The 20,294-nt window shown below is 38.6% G+C and overlaps 1 protein-coding gene across 2 annotated transcripts in view; it reads right to left on the reverse strand.

Moving 5' to 3' along the window:
• Zmat1 (zinc finger matrin-type 1) overlaps window positions 1-16,090 on the reverse strand; it is a 52,486-nt gene extending 36,396 nt beyond the window's left edge. For both annotated transcript variants that reach the window (XM_051141071.1, XM_051141068.1), the window contains exon 1: window positions 15,900-16,090. The gene's annotated coding sequence lies outside the window, so the exon portion shown is untranslated. The remainder of the gene's footprint in view (window positions 1-15,899) is intronic.
• Between the last annotated feature and the right edge of the window lie 4,204 nt (window positions 16,091-20,294).

Below are 20,294 nucleotides of genomic sequence, written 5' to 3' on the forward strand. Positions count from 1 at the left end.
TGGAAGCCAAAGGAGGCTGTTTGGTCCCTAGGAACTGGAGTTGCAGGTGGTTGTCTATTGCCCATAAGTGGCTCCTGGGACTTGAACCCAGGTCCTCTAGAAGAGCAGCTAGGCCTCTTAACTGCTGAGCCATCTCTCCAGTCCACGTTGCCACTTTTTAATACTATCACCTTGACAATTAACTTTCAACACATGAATTTGGGTGGAGGGCATTTAGACCTAGCATTACATGTGTTTCATCATTGAACAAAAAGAAAAAGAACTGGCATACTTTGACTTACATGCACAAAAAATATAACTAAAAATAAAGAAAAATATGTGGTAAGTTAGGGTTCAGAAAAAATGGAGAAAAAATATCTTTTCTCCATTTTGAAAAATAATATTATGAATAGATAAAATTATGGAATCATAGGACGTACCTGGTTAGGAAGTGATGTTATAGAAAGGAAATTAAAGGGATATTTATTTGCATTGGCAGTTTTGAATATGTAATTAAAAGCTAGCAATACAGAGAGGTTGGAGATGGCTCAACAGTTAATAGCACTGGCTGCTCTTCCAGAGGATGGAGACTCAAGTCCCAGAAACCTCACTGTAGTTCACAAACATGTGTAATTCCAGTTCCAGGGGATCCCATCCTCCGTCTGGTCTCTGTACACATGTGATACAAAGGCCTACATGCGGGCAAAACACTGATACATACAGAATAATAAATAATATTTTTACAAAAAAATTGGAGGTAGAATGGAGAGATGGCTCAGCGGTTAAGAGCACTGGCTGCTCTTCCACAGGACCTGGGTTCTATGCCCAGCACTCACATGGCAGCTCACAAGCACCTGTAACTCCAGTTCCAGGGATCTGACTCCCTCTTCTGGCCTGCACAGGGACAAAGGAACACATGTGCTGCACATACATAAATCCAGGCAAATACTAAGAAAATAAGTTATTTGTACTGTGCGTGTGTGTGCACGTGTGTGTTGTGTGTCTGTGAGCATATGCGTGCACACATGTGTAGAGGACAGAGGACAACTTCAGGTGTCCTTCCCCAGGTACATACAGCATTTTTTAAAGACAAGTGTCTCACTAGCCAGGAGCCACTGAGAAGGACAGGCTGGTTTCAGCCCAGTGATCCACCAGTCCCTACCTCCTCACTGCTAGAATTAGAAGCAGATGCCACTATGCCCGACTTTTGGGTATGTGGGTTCTGGAGATCAAACTCAGGTTCTAATGATGGCATGGCAAACATTTTACCAACTTAGCTATTGGCCACAGAGCATCTACTATAGCCTCAACCCTTTAGACACCTTTTTATAAAAATATATCTTCATATGCCTGATTACTCTCATTTTCATATAGTCTCATTTTTTTCTGCTCCTCACCCCCAATACACTCTCTCTCTCTCTCTCTCTCTCTCTCTCTCTCTCTCTCTCTCTCTCTCTCTCTCACACACACACACACACACACACACACACTCATACACTTACACATTCACACATCAGATTAGAGTTTAAGAGAAATATCTTAACATGTCTAGTATATGAATCTATTCCAAAAATTTCCCATGTTTGTAAACACCACATCAGAATATTCTACTTGTTAACTCTAAGTATATGCAAACCCTTTCCTTTAACCTAAGCTTACTGGTGCTGAGAATCTGATTGTAGGGCAGTGTTCTTCAATTTTTGTTACTGTGAAAAATACCCTGACAAAAAGCCACTTAGGGAAGAAAGGGATTATTTGGCTTACAAGTCCAGGTTATAGCCCATTACGGTGTAGAAGTCAAGGAAGAAAATTAAAAGATCACATGCACAGTCAAGAGCAGGGAACGAATAAATACATGGGTCCTTACAGTTCAGGGCCCAGATTAAGAAGTGATGCTGCCCATAGTGGACTGGGTCTACCCATACAAGGTACCCATCAAGACAGTTCGCCAGCAACATGCCCACAGGCCAATCTGACCCAGATAATTCTTCATTACAAATCTTCCCAGGTGATTCTGGGTTGTATCAAGTTGACAGTTAATGCTAACCTGTACATCCTTAATCTGTGAAGAAAAATTTTGTTCTGACTCTGGGAGTATCTGTAAGTGGAAACTGTGAAGATGCTACTACTATAGCCAAGACAGTATAATCCAGAGCAACAACAAATGCCTATACGGAATTCTGTGGAGAACAGCAGAAATGCATGCCATCCTTTAAAAAGTTGATGATGCTTGGGGGTTGCTGCCAATCACTTCCCTATTTAGTTAGCCAGTCTAGACCATTTTTTAAAAATCCCACAATATTGTGAGAAAGGTGAGAATAACCAAAACCTCAAAACCACTTCCTTGTCGGTATTAGATATGTGTATGCTGGGAGCTATTAACATGATTTCAGCTGCGTGGTCTGTGGCCACCAGTCCTCCAATGAAATGATTTCCCGTGTAAAACGAACATGAGTAGGCTACACTCACACTATTTTGATAGCATGAACAATTGCTGGCTCTGCCCTAGGGATATAGTAACACTCCCAATTTGTTATAAAGGAGTGGATCATATGGGTATTCTGAAGGGCAGTTTGATCCACTGTTTGATCCACTATGCAGATAACACCAACAATTGGACCGAGTGAGTAAAAAATTAATAGTTATAATCAAGTACGGGCATATGTGAGGGATAAATCTCTGAGATTCATGTAGGTGAAATTTGAGAGGCCCAATAGTTTTGAGAATATACTACATCTAGCATGGAAAACCACAGCACATGCTGTAACATTTTTGGTGTTATCCACCACTAAGTAGAAAATACCACACCTGGACCTCGTTTCCTTAAGGTAAAATACTGTAAGTTGGAATTGTTGCTCAGATACATTTACTGAGTGAGTGACATGCAAGTATACCAGCTTCTAGCAGGACCAAAATCAGGAAGAGACCCTTCAGCAGGTCTAAGTTGAGATGAAAGTAACTCTGCTAATTAGGCCATATAATCTAATGCAGTGGTTCTCACAGTTCCTAAGGCTGTGACCCTTTAATACAGGTCTTCACTTTGTGACCCCAATCATAAGATTATTTCATTGTTATCTTAAAACTGTAATTTTTCTACTGTTATGAATCATAATGTAAATATATGATACACAGAATATCTGATTATGTGACCCCTGTAAAAAAACTCTTTCAAACCGCAAAGGGGTCGCGACCCACAGGTTGAGAACCATGAATCTAAGGGCTTTTATTATGCATTGATGAAATAGATTCCATGTATAATTTGTAATAACTATTACAGGAAATTTACAACATAATCTTTGATGGTCTGGAATGAGGGCATGCTGTCTGCAGTAAAGAATTAGACACAACTTAGAAAGGAGTCTCTGGCATGTTATAGGGCCTTGGCAGAGACAGAACATCTGATCCTTTAGCAAAATATTAGTATTGATCAGATATTTCCCACCATAAACTTGAATACTTTTAGGCCCACAGTATTATCTGTTTGAATGTTCCCAATGACAATTCATTGTGAGATGTGCTTTTTGTTTTGTTTTGTTTTGTTTTAAGATTGGAGTATGCAGCACTAGAATGTGTGTGCAGGGGGCATGGTGTTCCAGATTCCCATGTTACCAGTACTTACACTGGAGACTGAGGGCTCAGTGAATAGTAAAGGAAAATGAACAAACCTGATTTATGGATGGCAGTGCTCAGCATGAGAGTACAAAGTTAACGCCAGGACATCTAATCATTTACTTTGTTCCAAAGCAACACTAAAATGTTTGCAAATTTACAGATAGTGGAAAATGGCTTATCAAGTTGATCAGAGTACTTCAGAGGAAATGGGTAAAGCATCAGGTATGAGATGATGTACGGAAGAAGACATGGAACTGGGCGAATAGGGGTCAGTAAACACTGAAATTATTTGTAGTGTATACTAATGCTCACTAAAGAGCATATACCACAAGAAGATAGTAAGCAGTGAATAGAAGGAATAATGTAATACATTAACACCATCAGGTTACTATTAGCAGTCTACTAAGGTGTGAGAAATAAAAACTCAAGTACACAAAGTGAATTGGCAGTCATAGCTGAGTAAAAACAGCATGGAGGTCATAGCTGAGTAAAAACAGCATGAGTTTCCTGAATGCATTTATTTGTCTGGCAATTCTAGCATTGTGCTATATAATCTTTTGGACCATCATCTTTTACTTTTAGAACACAAAAGAAAACTTTATAGTGAATAACAGTAAGCCCAGAGGTTTGAAAAACACAAGGAAAATGTTTAAAGTGCATCATTTTCTTTCTTCCAAACTCTAGTAATTAATCCTGTGACTACTGAATTTTGAAAATGTGACATTCTCTTCTCACCTGCTATGCATACCTGCATATGTACTAAGAGAATTTCTCGGGAAGGTGAAAAAAGGATTTAGCAAAGAACAAATACTTTGACTGCTAGTGAGGCCACTAAGGTGAATTCAGAACACCTTTTTTTATAGGCCTAACTAAGGAACTTTAGCAACTTTGTATAAGCCTGACCAATCACCTCTCTCCTTTACTTCACATATCAGCAAGGTTTTATCTACTTTGTTTCTCAAAAACCCATAACTGCACAGGGTCACAAGAACTCAGATGATAACTCGGCCTTTCTATCCAGCTGTTTCTTTAATGCAAAATGAAGCCATGTTTTAGTTTTCCAGAATCTGATGACTTTCAAACACTTATCACCTCTCCTCACATCTGTCTGTCTGTCTGTCTGTCTATCTATCTATCTATCTACCTCCTATCTCTATCCATCATCCATCCATTCAGCCACCCCCAATCTGTTTCTTCGACCTGAAACTCACAGACATTCACCTGCATCTGCCTCCAAAGTACTGGCAGTAAAGGTGCATGTTACTATGTCCAGCTCAAATGTGTAGTTCAATCTGGCCTCGAATTCATGATCTTCCTACCTTCCCCTCCTTCAGCAAATCCTACTAACATGTACCACCCTCTTTATTTCTTAATAGCCTTCCATATCCAACACTCAAGTACATGGTATAGATGACTTATGTAGTCAGTTCCAATACTTACACCCGAGATTAATGAGCAATTCTAAAGGCAGTAAGGTTGTCTATAGTATCACGAAGCCATGGATCGATTACAGCATAAATCCTTCAGTGCAATTACTATGTTTCCCAAGACTGCCATCTAGTGAATAGAAATAATAATGCAGTACATCAAAGTTGTAGGGAATAAGTGGAAGAAGTTTTTCAAGGACCAAGCATAGAACCTGGCACAACTCCAGCATCCCCTGGAGTTCCCATAGCACAATCACCATACTTTACTCATTTCTTACAAATACCAATAGGAACTTAATAATGGCAACCAAATAATTTTAAGGTAATATTACTTGTTTGTGTATTTCTTATGAAAAGTTAGTAGGATAAAAGGGTAGATGTTATCAAGATGAAGAAGGAAGTGTGATGACAAAAACTATGTCCACAGACTCTTCAGCATATGCTTTATCTGAATGTTTGTGTCCCTCCAAATTCATACCCTAAAATAGAACTCTCACTGGTATTAAAAGGTGGGACTTTTTGCAAGAAACCAAATGGTATTAGTGTCCTTATAAAATAGACTGGATATAGCTTTTTGCCCCCTTTGCCCTTCTGCCATGGGAAAGTGGATTCAATGGTGGATGACCCTTCATTAAGTACCAAATCCACTGGCACCTCCACTTCAGAAACCCTAGGGCTGTGGGCATTCCATTTTGTTGTTTATTAATTATTCAGGCTGTGGTGTTCACAGTTTGAAGAGACCAAGGTACAAAGTCATCCACAGAATAAATATCTTAAAATGTTGAAAGGGCTTGGAAACTGGTTCATGGGTATAAGATGGAATAATTTGAAGCAGTATAATGGGGTTGAAACAAAACTACTTCACAGCCAGCTGTGGTGGCAAGTGTCTTTAATCCCAGCACTCGGGAGGCAGAGGCAGGCAGATCTCTGTGAATTCGAGGCCAGCCTGGTCTACAGAGAGAGTTACAGGACAATCAGAGCAAATAGTGAGACCCTGTCTCAAAAGAAGAAAACAGGCAACTAAAAACAAAACAAAAAACCCTGTTTTGCTATGAACATGGCATTAAGAATCATTCTGGTAAGAGCTAAGAAGAAAGGTATAGAAAAAGCCTCAGTGTCTTTAGAGATAACCTAAATAGTCTCACAAAAATGCCAATATGTTAACCACTTACTACCAGAGCAGAGCAATCAGACTTCCTAGGCTACTCATTTTAACCAAAATCAGAGAATCTATATAGTCTCTATTCATATTATGGAAGGAGAGAGGGCATTGGGTTAGACAAAATAGATTAAATTTCCCCAGTCTGTACTCATCTGCATTCTCCTGAGTAGCTGGAAGGACTAATGATATGCAAAGAACATGTGCTGAGAATTTCAGAACTTAAGTGCTAGGATAAAACCTCTAAATATATGTATATTTAAATGTTTCTTTACCTGTGTACAATTTAGTTTCTATTTTATAGATGAAGAAATACCTAAAACTTGGCAAGCTTGGATGCAGGCAGAGTCGACAGCCAAACTCTGCCAAGACAGGGCAAGCAAGTCCTCAATAGTTCCTGCCTCACAAATATGTCTGTCAAGATTTATTGGGCCAGAAAGCTGAAGATGATGCTCCAACATTATAGAGAGTATAGGTGACTGTTTAGACAGCAAACTGTCTCTGCAAAAATTAAATTTGGAAGCTGCTAACCTGCACTTCCTGATTACTCAGGTAACTAATTTTATTCCTTTTCAAGTCTCTGATGGGGTTAAAGACCAAATAGTTGAGTTTTACAATTAAGCTTAGTCATTTAGGGATTAAGACGTCTTTAGGTCTAGATAGATGTTTTAAGTTGATGGAGATGAGATATGATAGATATTGAGTTACATTCACAATTTTAGACTCACCAAGATAGGAGAGATGTTTTCTTCAAAGCTGCCAAATACAAGTAGCCAAAACACTATGAATGTAACATGAATATATTTCCTGAATGTTCTGTATGTAGTTTATTATATATAGGTGTAACAATATAAATGTATATGCAAAACATAAAAATATAATTTAAAAAAGAGTTAAGATTTTAAATTTTGAGGTTGTCATCAGACATTAAAAAAAAGAAATAGGATTTCATGACATGTTTTTATTTATTAGTTTTCTTTTGAACTTGCCTTTTTGTTCTTTAAACCTTTGTCATCATATAAGAAGGGTATAAGAGGGGTAGTTCCCATTTATGAATGCAGCTATACAATACCCAAATGTAGCACTACTGCCCACTAATTACATCTCCTCATTCTGCCCTCCATCATCCATCATCAAATTATGCCAGATTAGCACATGCGTTGAGGACAGATAATAAAACGAATGAGCCCCCCCCCTCGAAAATCCAGAACCTCCTTCTACCCCAAGGTGCTGTTTCAGCTTAAGTAGGTTGTCATTCCCCAGAATGGTGATTTGAAAGTTCAGTTAGCTGAATGTGCCTGTCTTCAGAAAGGAGATCCACATGTTCAAGTGTGTGTATTCTCTAGAGAAGAAAGATGTTTCCAAATTATTTTTGTAGCTAATAATGAAGTAGGATATTGGCTGTACTTTATCACAGGCACTGAATGAGGAACTGCTACCAGGTCCAGGGTGACAGTACTTACCAGATGAAGCTTTATACAACAGTATATGTGCAATATATATATGGTTAACCTCATGAAACTCTAAGAGATAGTTGTCACGAGCAGTCACAGTTTGTTTGTTTTTTCAGGTGAGCAATCTGAAGCACAGAGAGCATTAGCTATTTTGTCTATATGAGTAAATGACAGAGCCAAGATTCAAATTCAAGGAGTCTGGTTTCTAGTGTGTGTTCCTGGTGGAGTCTCAGTTCTGACTGCATATTAGACTCACCTGGAATATTTGTACAATATATTTGTGTCTATACCTACCATGATTAACTAAAAGAAAAGCTCTTAAGGTTCCTGGATAGTTCTAATGCAGTGTAAGATTTGAGAATCACTGGCTTACACATTGAGGGACATGGGCACCCTTTTTTTTTCTTTAGTGCTTTTGTTATTCATTATTTAAAGGACAATAAAGTAGAATTTCTAGAACATGTAGGAGTGAGCAATATCACAGCTATATCTTCAGTGAACATTTTCTATGTATACAGAAAGAAGACATTGAAATTATTTAATAACTGGCATAAGTCAGAAAATCATGAGAATAGACACACAAGTCATATATAAATATAGTGTGGTGACTACATTTTAAAAATTATGTATGATATATATATATATATATATATATATGTGCAAAATTTTGTATTTATCCTTTTAAAATAGCTACATCATTTTTTCATTATATACAGTTACCATATTTTAACTAGATCTGTACTTATGCCAGTTGCTTTGTCTGTTTTGTTTTTTAGTTGAATTAAGTAAACTAGAGTTCTCTTCACATTTGTGGCAGATGTCGCCTGGTGAAATCTCATCCTAAAATTACAAAAAAAAAAAAAAAAAAAAAAAAGAGGGGGGAAGAATAATTGGAGTTAGTTTTAATAGAACAGAAATACTTTCACATTGTTGGTAGAAATAACCTCTTTGCCTCATCGTGCGCCTAGTCAGCCCTATGATTGCTCACAGAGTATGCATCAATCCTCTGGTCAGGACATCTTTGTACACACTGTTCTCTCAACATAGGGAACAATATATCTGCTTTTTGTGTTACCTCATTCACTTTGGCCCTGAAAGAAATGGTGACTATGCTTGAATATCTGACCACCGTCTTTTCCTTGTCTTTCCAGGTTTATTCTCCCCTGAATGTCCTTGACATATCTGTCTGTGCTTGTTACCAGGTTTGCTCCATTCCACATACCTTACAATTCAATGACTTCTCCTTGCAAGCATGGTTTCTAGCTTTGTGTTCTACTTGGGATTTGATTTGCATGGGAACTCATATTTTTAGCTGCTTTCAAGTCTAGGTAAGCAGGTATTACATATACTGCCTGGACTAACGACTTCTCACATTCTTCACCCTATTTCATATCTATGGGTATCCTTCGTACTCAAGAAATAAAAATGCTGCTGACACAGAATACTCCCTGTGAAGCACAGAAAATAATTGTTTGATGATTTGATAAGCATACTCAAGTTATGTGCACATAAGCAATTTGAATGAGACTGCTAAGAAAAGGGAGAGCACAGCAAACTTATCTTAAAGGTCTTAAGTGATTTGTTGGTATGTGAATCAGGCAATGCATCATTTCATGAAACAGAATAAATACTCCAATGAAGTGAGCAGATTTATAAAGGAAGAGAAACTGAAGAAATCATACACAAATAACCAGCTGGGTAAGCTGTTCCAAGGTCCTTCGGCAGAAGACGTATGGAGAGAACAAAAGAAAATGCACTGATTGGATGACTTTAGGTTACTTCAGGTTACTTTGGGGGATAAAGATTGAAAACAGAGAGGACTTCATTATCATGACTACTGAAACAGGCCTATTTGAGAAATTGTACTATTATCTTTCATTTTGGAAGGTCAGATAACTTGCTTCCGTATGAGTAACAATATTTTGATATTTATTATGCTCTGTGGGGGCTTCAGGCAGGAGCTCAGAATCCAAAAATGGCCTCCTATAATTTTTTATCTAATATAAAGTAGGACATTTTGCGCATGTTATACGGCAGTTTTTAACCAGTATAGAACATGTCTTCCAGATTTCATTGTATCTTGTTTCTCTTGTAAGAGAGTGGCACAGTTTTCCTAAATTCATTTGCAAATTGAGGTAGGTGTTTTAGTCCTTGGATTCACACAAAGGAATACTAGAACTTCTCAGCCCCTCTTTAAGCAAAGGATTACAGTTTGAGATGATACCTTGGTTAAGTTCTCAAGGTGCTGCTAGGGAGACTTTCTTAGAAATTTACATTTTACATAGATGAAATCCACAGCCTTATAAGGAGCCATTTACATTCAAAATGTTAGAGGAAAGGATCATGGTTAATTAGGCTTCACAAAGAAAGGATCTTGGAAGGGAAAATGGTTTATTTACCTTTTATAAGTAGAAATACTACAGTAGCTCTGTTATCACCAACCATAGAGCTTTAGACTCAAAGAGCAGTTATGGCCACTGTCTAAAATGCATCTGCATCTGTGGAGTCACCCATAGAGATGTAAAGTCCAAGAAGACCTTATCTCCCTGTCTGGCCTAAGCTACGGCGCACTAGCAGAATATGGGATTGTTCTTAAGCTATCTTCCAAATCTACTGGGGAACCAGGTATTGAAAAGCATTCTGCTTTCAACCAATGCTAAAGAATCAGTCCATGTGTCTAAATCATAAACAATGGTGACCAAATATTACAAACTGGTTAGCATCTGTATTAGTTTTCCTCTTCACTGTGAGAGAATATCTGACAGAAACAACTCAAAAGAGGAAAGGTTTAGTTTGGCTTACAGTTTAAGGAGATATTGTTGATCTTGGGAGGGAAGGCATAGCAGCAGGGGCTCCATCCATGCCAGCGGGGGCTCCATCCATGCCAGCGGGGGCTCCATCCATGCCAGTGAGGGCTCCATCCATGCCAGCAGCAGCGTGATGCAGCTTGTTGGTGCATAGCTTGGGCCAGGAAGCAGAGATGAAACTGGAAGCAAGTCCAGGCTCTAACTCTCAAGACCTGCCTCCAGTGATGGACTTCCTCGGCTCAGCTCCACCTTCTCAGAGTTTTGAAACTTCCCCAAACAGCACCACCAGCTGGGGACCAAGTGTTCAAACACACGAGCCTTATATCCAAACTGCAGTATCTTTCATAGGCTCATGGCTATCTCATAATACAAATGTATTCAGTCCAATGTAAAAAATACCCACAGTCTTAATATTCTCAATGCCAGTATAAGGGGACCAAACTGTTTAAAAGTTCAAAGTCTCAGGCAAACTCTTAGCTATAAGCCCAAATGAAATGAAGTGAAATGAAATGAAATGAAGTGAAATGAAATGAAATGAAATGAAATAAATCCAGGAGCCGGAAAGATGGCTCAGTGTTTAAGACCACTTGCTAATTTTGCAGAGAACCTAGGTTCAGTTTCTGGCACCTATATATCAGCTCACAACCATTTCTAACTCCAGTTCCGGTAGATATAACACCCTCTTCTGGCCTCTGTGGGTAGTGCATGCACCCGGTGCATTTACATGCAGGCAAACACCTATACACATAAAATAAAAATAAAGAAAATAGAGATCTAAGTTACATACTTCCAATATACAATGACACAGAATAAACATTCCCATTTCAAAAGTAAGGAATGGAAGAGGAAGAAGGTAAGAGCAGAGAAAAGCAAGAGCAGAACCCCTCAGGACAATCATTAGTCTCTGCATCTCCATGTCCAGCATTTGAGCTCATGATGGCATCATGTAGGTTCTGATGCCTTGGGGAACCTTGACTCTCCAGCCTTGTTTCTCGTAATATATATGTTCTTTCTCTCTCTCTCTCTCTCTCTCTCTCTCTCTCTCTCTCTCTCTCTCTCTCTCTCTCTCTCCTCTCCCTCTCCCTCTCCCTCTCCCTCTCCCTCTCCCTCTCTCTCTCCCTCTCTGACTCTACCCAGCTTTTTCAACTTTCCTCAGCGGATGTTTGATATTTCTGACATCTCCTGTATCCTAGTGTCTCCATTTCAATCTTGGGACTCACTTTAACAGCTTCATAGACCAGTCTATCAGGGCCTCTCTTCAGAGAGTATGACTCTTCTACATTGCCTAGCTTCACAGACTTTTTCCTCTGATGGTTTAGATAGAGTCTTCTAGGTCACATAACTATTACAATGTGTAGGCTTGTTAAACTAGCACCATATGGATGATATTAACAAGTTTTGCTGCCAGATTGAAATGTAGCCTGGCCTTGGTTCACAATGGCTCTAGTGGTCTCCAAGTGCTTGAGTGGCCAAACTAGGGAATGCATTTCCCTGTTTGAGCAGGGTTCCCAGGGGTGGGTTCTTCCCTTTTCAAACATTCTGCTTTTATTGGTTTTAATTGGTGTGTGGGATGGGCTGTGGTGTGAACATGTGCATGTGGATGCTCAGGGAGATAAGAAGAGGGCACTGGATCTCCTAGAACTGGAGTTACAGGCAGTTGTAAGCCACCCAACCGAAGAACGGCGAACTGAACTCAGGTCCTTTGCAAGAGCAGTATGTGATCTTAGCTACCGAAACATCTCCCCAGTTCTAGCACTCTGATATTAAATTAAGGTTTTCAAAATGAGTTTGCACTGTTATACCTTAGAACTTTGGGTAGTTGGGGTTTTACCCTTAAGTGCAAATTGTGTGGTTTCATTTTAATGATATCCATTTCTTTAATAATTATAGTCAGTGTATATACATGACATGTCTACTATTTTAAATATGTTCATACTCCTTTCCTTACCAAATAGTAAATTTTCACATCTTTCTGCTCAGCTCTTTTCTCTCCATTCTCACTGTAGCCTGGCTAAAAGTACAGATAAGTGGTAAGCTGAATGTTATGCAGTCTTAGAATTTCCTTCACAAGATATATTAGTGTAGTGTCTTTGAGTTTAGCCTCACTCAGATTTTCAGGACATTAAGATATTAGCCAGATTCTTTGCCAGAATGTAACATGAGTCACCTGAGGCCATATTACTAGTAACATCCTTATTCCCTTCTGAAACCTCAGATGCCAGGCCTTCACTTCCACCATTCTATTTGGAGTTTGGTCTTCTGACCTCCCACTAGAATGGCCTCTTATACTCCACTGCCTATATTTTGGGGCTTCTCTAGTATGTAGCTCCATACTCATTCACATTCTTCTCACTTACCAGTTCTGGAGACCTGTGAATCAGAAGGCCAGGTTTGTCACAACAGTGACCCCACTCATGATACCAATTTTCTACACTATTTACTTGTCTCCTCACTATAACAGAATAGTTGACAGAAGCAACTTAAGGAAGGAAGGATTTGATTGGTCTCAGAGGTTTGCATGTATGTAGGCCACCATAGCAGGGAAGGCACAGTGCTTTGGGATCTATCTAAGATGGCAAGAGCATATAGCATCTGCTTGTTATATAGCTCTGTGAAGCAAATATGTGACTGGGAGCAAGGTTGGGTTATAACCCTCAAGGCTTGTCCCAGCTGATGTACTTTCTCCAGCTAAACCCCAACTTGTAAAGATTCCACATCACCAGAGAGTATCACCAGCTAAGGCTCAAGTGTTCAAACACATGACACTCTGGGGACATTTGACCTCCAAACTAGAACAGAATCTAAAGAGGAAAAATGTCACTTTACCCATTAGAGTTCTATTTAACCTTCTGCTAACTTATAGCCAAGCTATTTCGGTAGTTGTTTATGCTTTCCTTGCTGTATCTGTGTTGAGACCAGTTGCCACAAAAGGCTCCTACATTTATAAGTGGATCATGCCCAACACTGGTTGTTACCACAGATATATTCTACAATCTGCTCATGTTCATTTTTAGTTCATTATTTCTTTGTTACTCAAGAATTATTCAAGTCTCACAATTTTTCTTTATTAATACTAATCTCCAATGATCTTGAAGTCTAAAATTACTTTATTATTAAACAAAATACTGTATTGTACTGAACTCACAATTAAAAAGCACTACACATTTCAGTTAAGGTAGTCACTCCAGGGCTGGAGAGATGGGTCAGAGGTTAAGAGCACTGGCTGCTCTTCCAAAGGTCCTGAGTTCAATTCCCAGCAACCACATGGTGGCTCACAGGCATCTATATTGAGATCTGGTGCCCTCTTCTGGCCTGCAGGTACACATTCAGGCATAGCACTGTATCTATAATACTAAATACTAAATAAATAAATCTTTAAAAACAAAAGCAAAAACAATAAATGCTCCTGTAGTCATTAAAAAAAAATAAAAGCTGGGCATGGTGGTACACGCCTTTAACCCCAGCACTTAGGAGGCAGAGGCAGGCAGATTGCTGTGAGTTCAAGGCCAGCTTGGTCTGCAAACAGAGTAGGACAGCCAGGGCTATACAGAGAAACCCCGTTTTGACCCCCCACCCAACACACACACACACACACACACACACACACACACACACACACACACACATACACACACACACAAAGGTAGCCACTCCAACATTTGCCTAGCCTAAGCTCCATACATCTCAGTGAGCTTTTGTATGGCTAGAATGGCCATTCTGAAGCCATGGAACTTCCTGTAGGGTCTTAAACTTTAACTATCCAGTGTATGTTTGTATTCATATTCTCCACAAAAAGAGAGAAACATGATGGAGTTGAAACTAGAAGAAAACATAGCATTATATCCTCTTTCATGACACATGTGTCTTTTTGCCTGCAACCTTTCCTCATCACTGAACCTTATCCTTTCTGGGTCTCCTTTCTAAGTTTTATGTTATGCATATACTTAAAACACCACATACACACACATACGCGGCTAACATCCATATATGAAGGAGCACATGTACATTTTTCTTTTTGAATTTGTTATCTCATTTGATGTTATCCTTTCCGAGTCCATCCATTTTCCTGAAATTTTCATTTTTCTTTACAGTTTAATAAATGTACCACATTTTCATTATACATTCATTTATTAATGGGCATGTAGGCTGGTTCCATTTCCTTGCTATGGCATGTAGAGTAGCAATAAGCATGGATGTGAACATATCTCTATGGTAGGGCATTTACTACCTCATCCCAGTCAGAATGGCTATCATCAAGAAAACTAGCAATAGATGGAGAAGATGTGGGGAAAGAAGAACTCCTATTCTCACTGATGGGAGCACAAATTCATGGAATTATTATTGTAATCAGTTTGGAGATTCCTCAGAAAATTAAAACAAGGGGATGAAGAGCTGGGTCAGTGGTTAAGGACACTAGCTGCTCTTCTAGAGGACCTTGGTTTGATTCCCAGCACCCACATGGTTGCTCAGAACCATCTGTGACTCTAGTTCCAGGGGAGCTTATGTCCTCTTTTGCCCTCTGCAGGAAACAACTAGAACTAGCTTCCTATGGCTATTTTCAGAAGTGTACATGCTAAGTATATAGAAATACCTGTAGTAGTATGTGTGTTAAGACCTTGTTTTAATTACCTATAGTGTTGATATAGCAGAACCTGACAAAATAACTTCACAGAAGAAAGTCTTAGCCCTAATATGTACCCTGTGGTAGGAGCAGGAGCCCCTAATATTTGACATGTCATCCCCACAATGTCACATCCAACCTCTTCTCTGCCAAACCAGGTCCTGCATGTCTTGTTCTAGGGTCCAGCCTGGTGAGTCCACCTGATCCTCTCATCCTGGCACCCTCCCCAATGCCCATACCCAGTGCCAAGCCTAGTCTGGTCAGCTCTGCCTGAGCTGCCCCCATCCTCAAGGTTTTGGCCAGGATGTACAATCCTGTGTGCTAGCAAAGCCCCCTGTGCCCACCCAAACCAAATCAACACTTCATGCCCAACCAGGCCCACCCATCTTGTGCTCTGTCCCACCCTGTGGTATCCATATCAGATATAGAACTAACAAAAGAAGTCCACATGCCCATCACAAAAATTCAAACAATGTCATTTTAATCTGCAAGAAGCCAGGATAGCAATGTTTGTTGTTTCTCTAGTATATATCAACAACTTTACCTATATTATCCCTTTCAATTCTTATAACAATCATATCTAGTAATTATTTGAGTCCTGGTTTACATATGATAACATTAAGTGGCTTTAAACCTTAATATATAGTACACAGGGAAGGCAGGACTCCAGATTAGGCCTTTTCAGAGCTACATCATATGCTCTGTCCATCATTACACAGTATCATCCCAAGAATTGAGACACTTATTTTAGAAGTGAATTACCGTTAACTGCAAAATAAACACTCTTCTTGATCCTAGAAAAGATGGGTACAAAAACCAAGGCAGAATAAATTCACATACCTTTAAGTTGTCTTTTACCTCAAGTATCCTCTGGTATCTTTTCTGATAGTTCACATGTGTTGTCATATGAGAGCAGCTTTCCCAGCCCCTATGGACTTTGGAGACACTGATATAAGATACTCTTAGCTGCTTGCCTCTCCCTCTCTGATCTTGTCTGGGGCTTAGAGCTCAATTCTGTAGAAAGGTAAGGGGAAAAGAGAGAGAAATTCAAACTCCATGAATTAAAAGACTCTCCCAGATTGCAGAGAGCAGTGCCAAAGACAATGATCTACTACTAGTCCCCTAAATGAGTTGTAATAGATAATCTTCATGGTTAATGACACTTTGACTTATTTTAGCAAGAATCTATGCCATACATTCACTTATTCCAGACTCACCATAAGTAAATGTCCAATAAAGCAATAGTTTGGTCGTGATAACAAGGACTTTCTAAGCTACACATATATTTAGGAGTTGATTATCTTTAAGTAATAAAAGGATGAACAATTCTAAATGACACATGACAAGAATAATTTCTGATTAATATTGGAACAAGTCTTTTGGAAACATATTAATTACCAAAAAATTTAACCCAATGTTGCATATAACTTTATTATTATTTTTTTTCAAGACAGGGTTTCTCTATATAACAGAGACCTGTCTATCCTGGACTTCTTTGTAGACCAGGCTGGCCTCTACCTTACATAGAGCCACCTGCCTCTGCCTCCCAAGCTCTAGGATGAAAGGCATGAACCACTGTTCCCAGCACATATAACTTTTAATTTGACAACACCTAAATTTTGGTCCAAGTAAACCAGATCTATCTTTAATGCTGATATGTATGTTCAATAGAAATGAATGAATGAATGAATGAGTGAGTGAGTGAATGAATGAATGAAATCAAAGACTGGTTGTGTTAGAACATTAGATTATTCGGTTAATTTGTTGGGGGACAACTTTTGGTCCAGTGCGGCTTCTAAGAACAACTGGATTTTAGCTTATAATTTAAATCCTATCTTCAACTACTCATCTAATTGTGTATCAAATTTTAAAGGGACATCTTGTAAGACTTGGTGCAATAGGTTTGTAGTCCCTCTTACTCATGAAGCTGAGGCAAGAAAATTAGAAAATCAAGGTCTATCTGAGCTCAGTGTGTGTTGAAGGTCAATCTGGCCACCTAAACAGACTACCTCAAAATAAAACGTGAAAAGAGGACAGAAGAAATAACTGAGTGGCAAAGCCCCAGAAGAGAATGTGTGAGGACTTAGGTTCAATCCATAGTACTGCAAAAATAAGATAAATACAAGACACATTGATGTCTGTTCAAAGCCATTTCAGGATTAATATCAAGCTAAGCCAAACAAGATGTAACTAGTAAATACCAGCTGCATCCATGCCCAGGCAACTTAAGTAACAACTTCAAGTAAACAAACTAACACAAACTGATGAGCCAGTCACTATCGTTTCCTTGAAAATGATTTCTAATAAAGTGATGAACTTTCCCAGACTTGTGTGGCCCGTTGTCAACAAATCCAAGATTAGAATTCATATTCTCTTTATGTTTCACCACATCACACCATCTTCACTGGATTTGTTTTTCAGTTTATAATGCTTGGAATTTTTTTTTAAATCAGAGTAATAAAAAAAGCAAAGATATAAAATGTTTTGTAATGTTACCTTTTTTTTTTTTATTTTAAGGCCTGATTCCAGTTCTTAATAAAAATTTAACCTTGAATAAAAAATAATTTTGATCTCTTAGGATAAAAAAAATTGAATGTATCTCCCTTTCTTTCTATTCTCTTTGAAGATTGTAATAGACTATAAATTAATTTCCCTGAAGGATCTATTTGTGTCCTTAGAAGTGGGTCTCTTCTCATGAGGAACCCATCTAGACCATGTGGCGAGTGAGATTAGAAAAGAGTCTTCTTTTCCCAGGCTGAAAGAGAGTGTGGTTCAGGACATCTTAGAAACAGATATTCAAAGTCAGGACTTTGCTGTGGGGCCCTACACTAGAGCCTGAATGCACTCTGGTTTCTTACATTGTACACAATGAACAAGGGGTATAAAAGTGGCCTTTAATATATAGTAATGGTTGTCTTCATGTGAGTAGGACAGAGATCTCATTCTCCATGCCATTAACTACAGGGTGATTGTTATAACAACAACAATTATTTTAGTATTTACATATTCCATTCCATGTGCCATTGATTATCTTATATATTAGATAATATAGTATCTAATTTAAACTTTATATCAGCTGATTACAGTGATTTTTTAACATTTCTACTTAATAGGATAGAAAGCAGAATTTCAAGAAGGTTGAACACTGTGAAAATAGCTATATTACCAAAAGTGTTCTACAGATTCAATACAATAACCCCACTCCCAAATTTTAATGACATTCTTTACAGAAATAGAACACCAGTCCTAAAATATATATGAAAGCATCAAAGACTCTTGAATATTCAAAGCAATCAAGAGTTAGTCAAAAGAGAAATACTGGAGCTAGCATATCTGATTTAAAAATCTGTACTACAGAGCCATATTGTTTGTATATGGGTGTACATTTTTATAAATACCTATCATACAAAATGCAGTATGATATAAATTAATTTATCACTTTATTTTTTAAGATTTACTTATTTATTATTATTGATAGAGTATTTTGCCCAAATGTGCACCTGCGCATGAGGAGAGGGCATTAGATTTCCCGGGATCTGAACCCAGGACCTTTAGAAGAGCAGATGGTGCTCTTAACTGCTGAGCCATGTCTCCAGCATTTAATCTACCACTTTCATTTACCTTTAAGAAACAAAAAAGAAAAGAAAACATAAAGCCCACAAGATGGCTTAATAGGTATCTTAGTTATTCTATTGCTGTGACAAAACATCACGACCAGGACAAGTTAGAGAAGAAAGAAGTAATTGGGGCTTACAGTTTTAGAAGGTGAGTATGACCATCATGGCAGGCAGGCAGGCAGGGCACTATAGCAGTAGCTGAGAGCTTATATCCTTATTGGAAAGCAGGAAACAGAGAGAGAGACAGAGAAACAGAGAGAGAGAGAGAGAGAGAGAGAGAGAGAGAGAGAGAGAGAGACAGAGAGACAGAGAGACAGAGAGAGAAAGAGACAGAGAGAGAAAGAGAAAGCATGCTAACTGTGGATGGCTTGTGCTTTTGTAACCTCAAAGCTCCCCTCACCCATCATGACACACCTCCCAAACAGTTGCACCAAATGGGAACCATGTGAGCCTATAGGAGAGCCATTCTCATTCAAAACATCACAGTGGGTAAAGGCTCTTCTGCATACTGTTTTTGCAGAGGATCTGAGTTAGTTCTCAGCACCCATGTTGTGCAGCTCACAACTGTCCATGGACTCCATTTCTAAGAGGATCAGATGTCTCTGACCTCCAGGAGCACTTGCATTCACATGCACATACACATGTGCAGACACACCTATGCAATCAAAATAAAGACTAGCAAACTTTTTAAAAAGAGCTATGCTGCATTTCACTGCTATGGAAGTGTGGAACTATTCACTCTTGCATCAGTAAAATACTTTATATATGTAATACTTTCTCCACTATAAAATAACTGATATTTTAATTTTTAAAATATATATTGAAATAAGCATACAAATTTAATATATTTCTTACACTATTCCAAAAAGAATACACCTCAGTCAAGGAGATCTGATAGGTGCTAAATTTACATAAAAATTGGAATGTTTTGGTCTTGAATATTGTAATTTTTACTAAATAAAAAATTCAGAGGATTTACAGCATTTTTTCTTTCACTTAAGTCTATTTAATTTTTTCCACAACAGGTTTAAGAAGTTCTGACTAAACAACATCATGAATCTCTAAATTTGCCTCATATTCTGTAGAAGTAAACAAGAATTTTCAAACTAAGGTGTCGCCCCAGAAGTTTTAATCACTTCCTATTCAAAGTCTGGGTTGGGGCAGCAGAGTGAAGAACAAAAGGAAGCATCAGAAGTAATACAACCTCCATCCTTCTAACTCCAGATGAACAAAGGATGACACCTAGAAAAGATGCAAAAGAGTTGTATCTAGGGTGTTAATGGATGGGTTGGTAGTGACTCCTAAAGCCAGTTCACTTGACAAAGAGCCTAAGGTCAAGCAAAAGTTCACCCCAAAAGAGCACTATCTGATTAGTGCACTGAAAGCAGAGTGCCGCAATACCTAGAATGTCTATGCTTGTGTTCTCAACTTGTGCAATGCCACCTCTCCCCTCCTCACTGACCCCTCCTTCACTTCCTCTCTCTTGCTGTCTTTTCTTTCTTTCTTTCTTTCTTTCTTTTTCTGACTTAAACTTATTGTGTTACCCAGGCTCACCTCCAATGCCCAATCTTCCTGGCTTAGTATACTGGAAGTTGGCATTACAGGTATGCACCAGCAT

This window comes from Acomys russatus, chromosome X (assembly GCF_903995435.1).
Source record: "Acomys russatus chromosome X, mAcoRus1.1, whole genome shotgun sequence".
Taxonomy (NCBI): domain Eukaryota; kingdom Metazoa; phylum Chordata; class Mammalia; order Rodentia; family Muridae; genus Acomys; species Acomys russatus.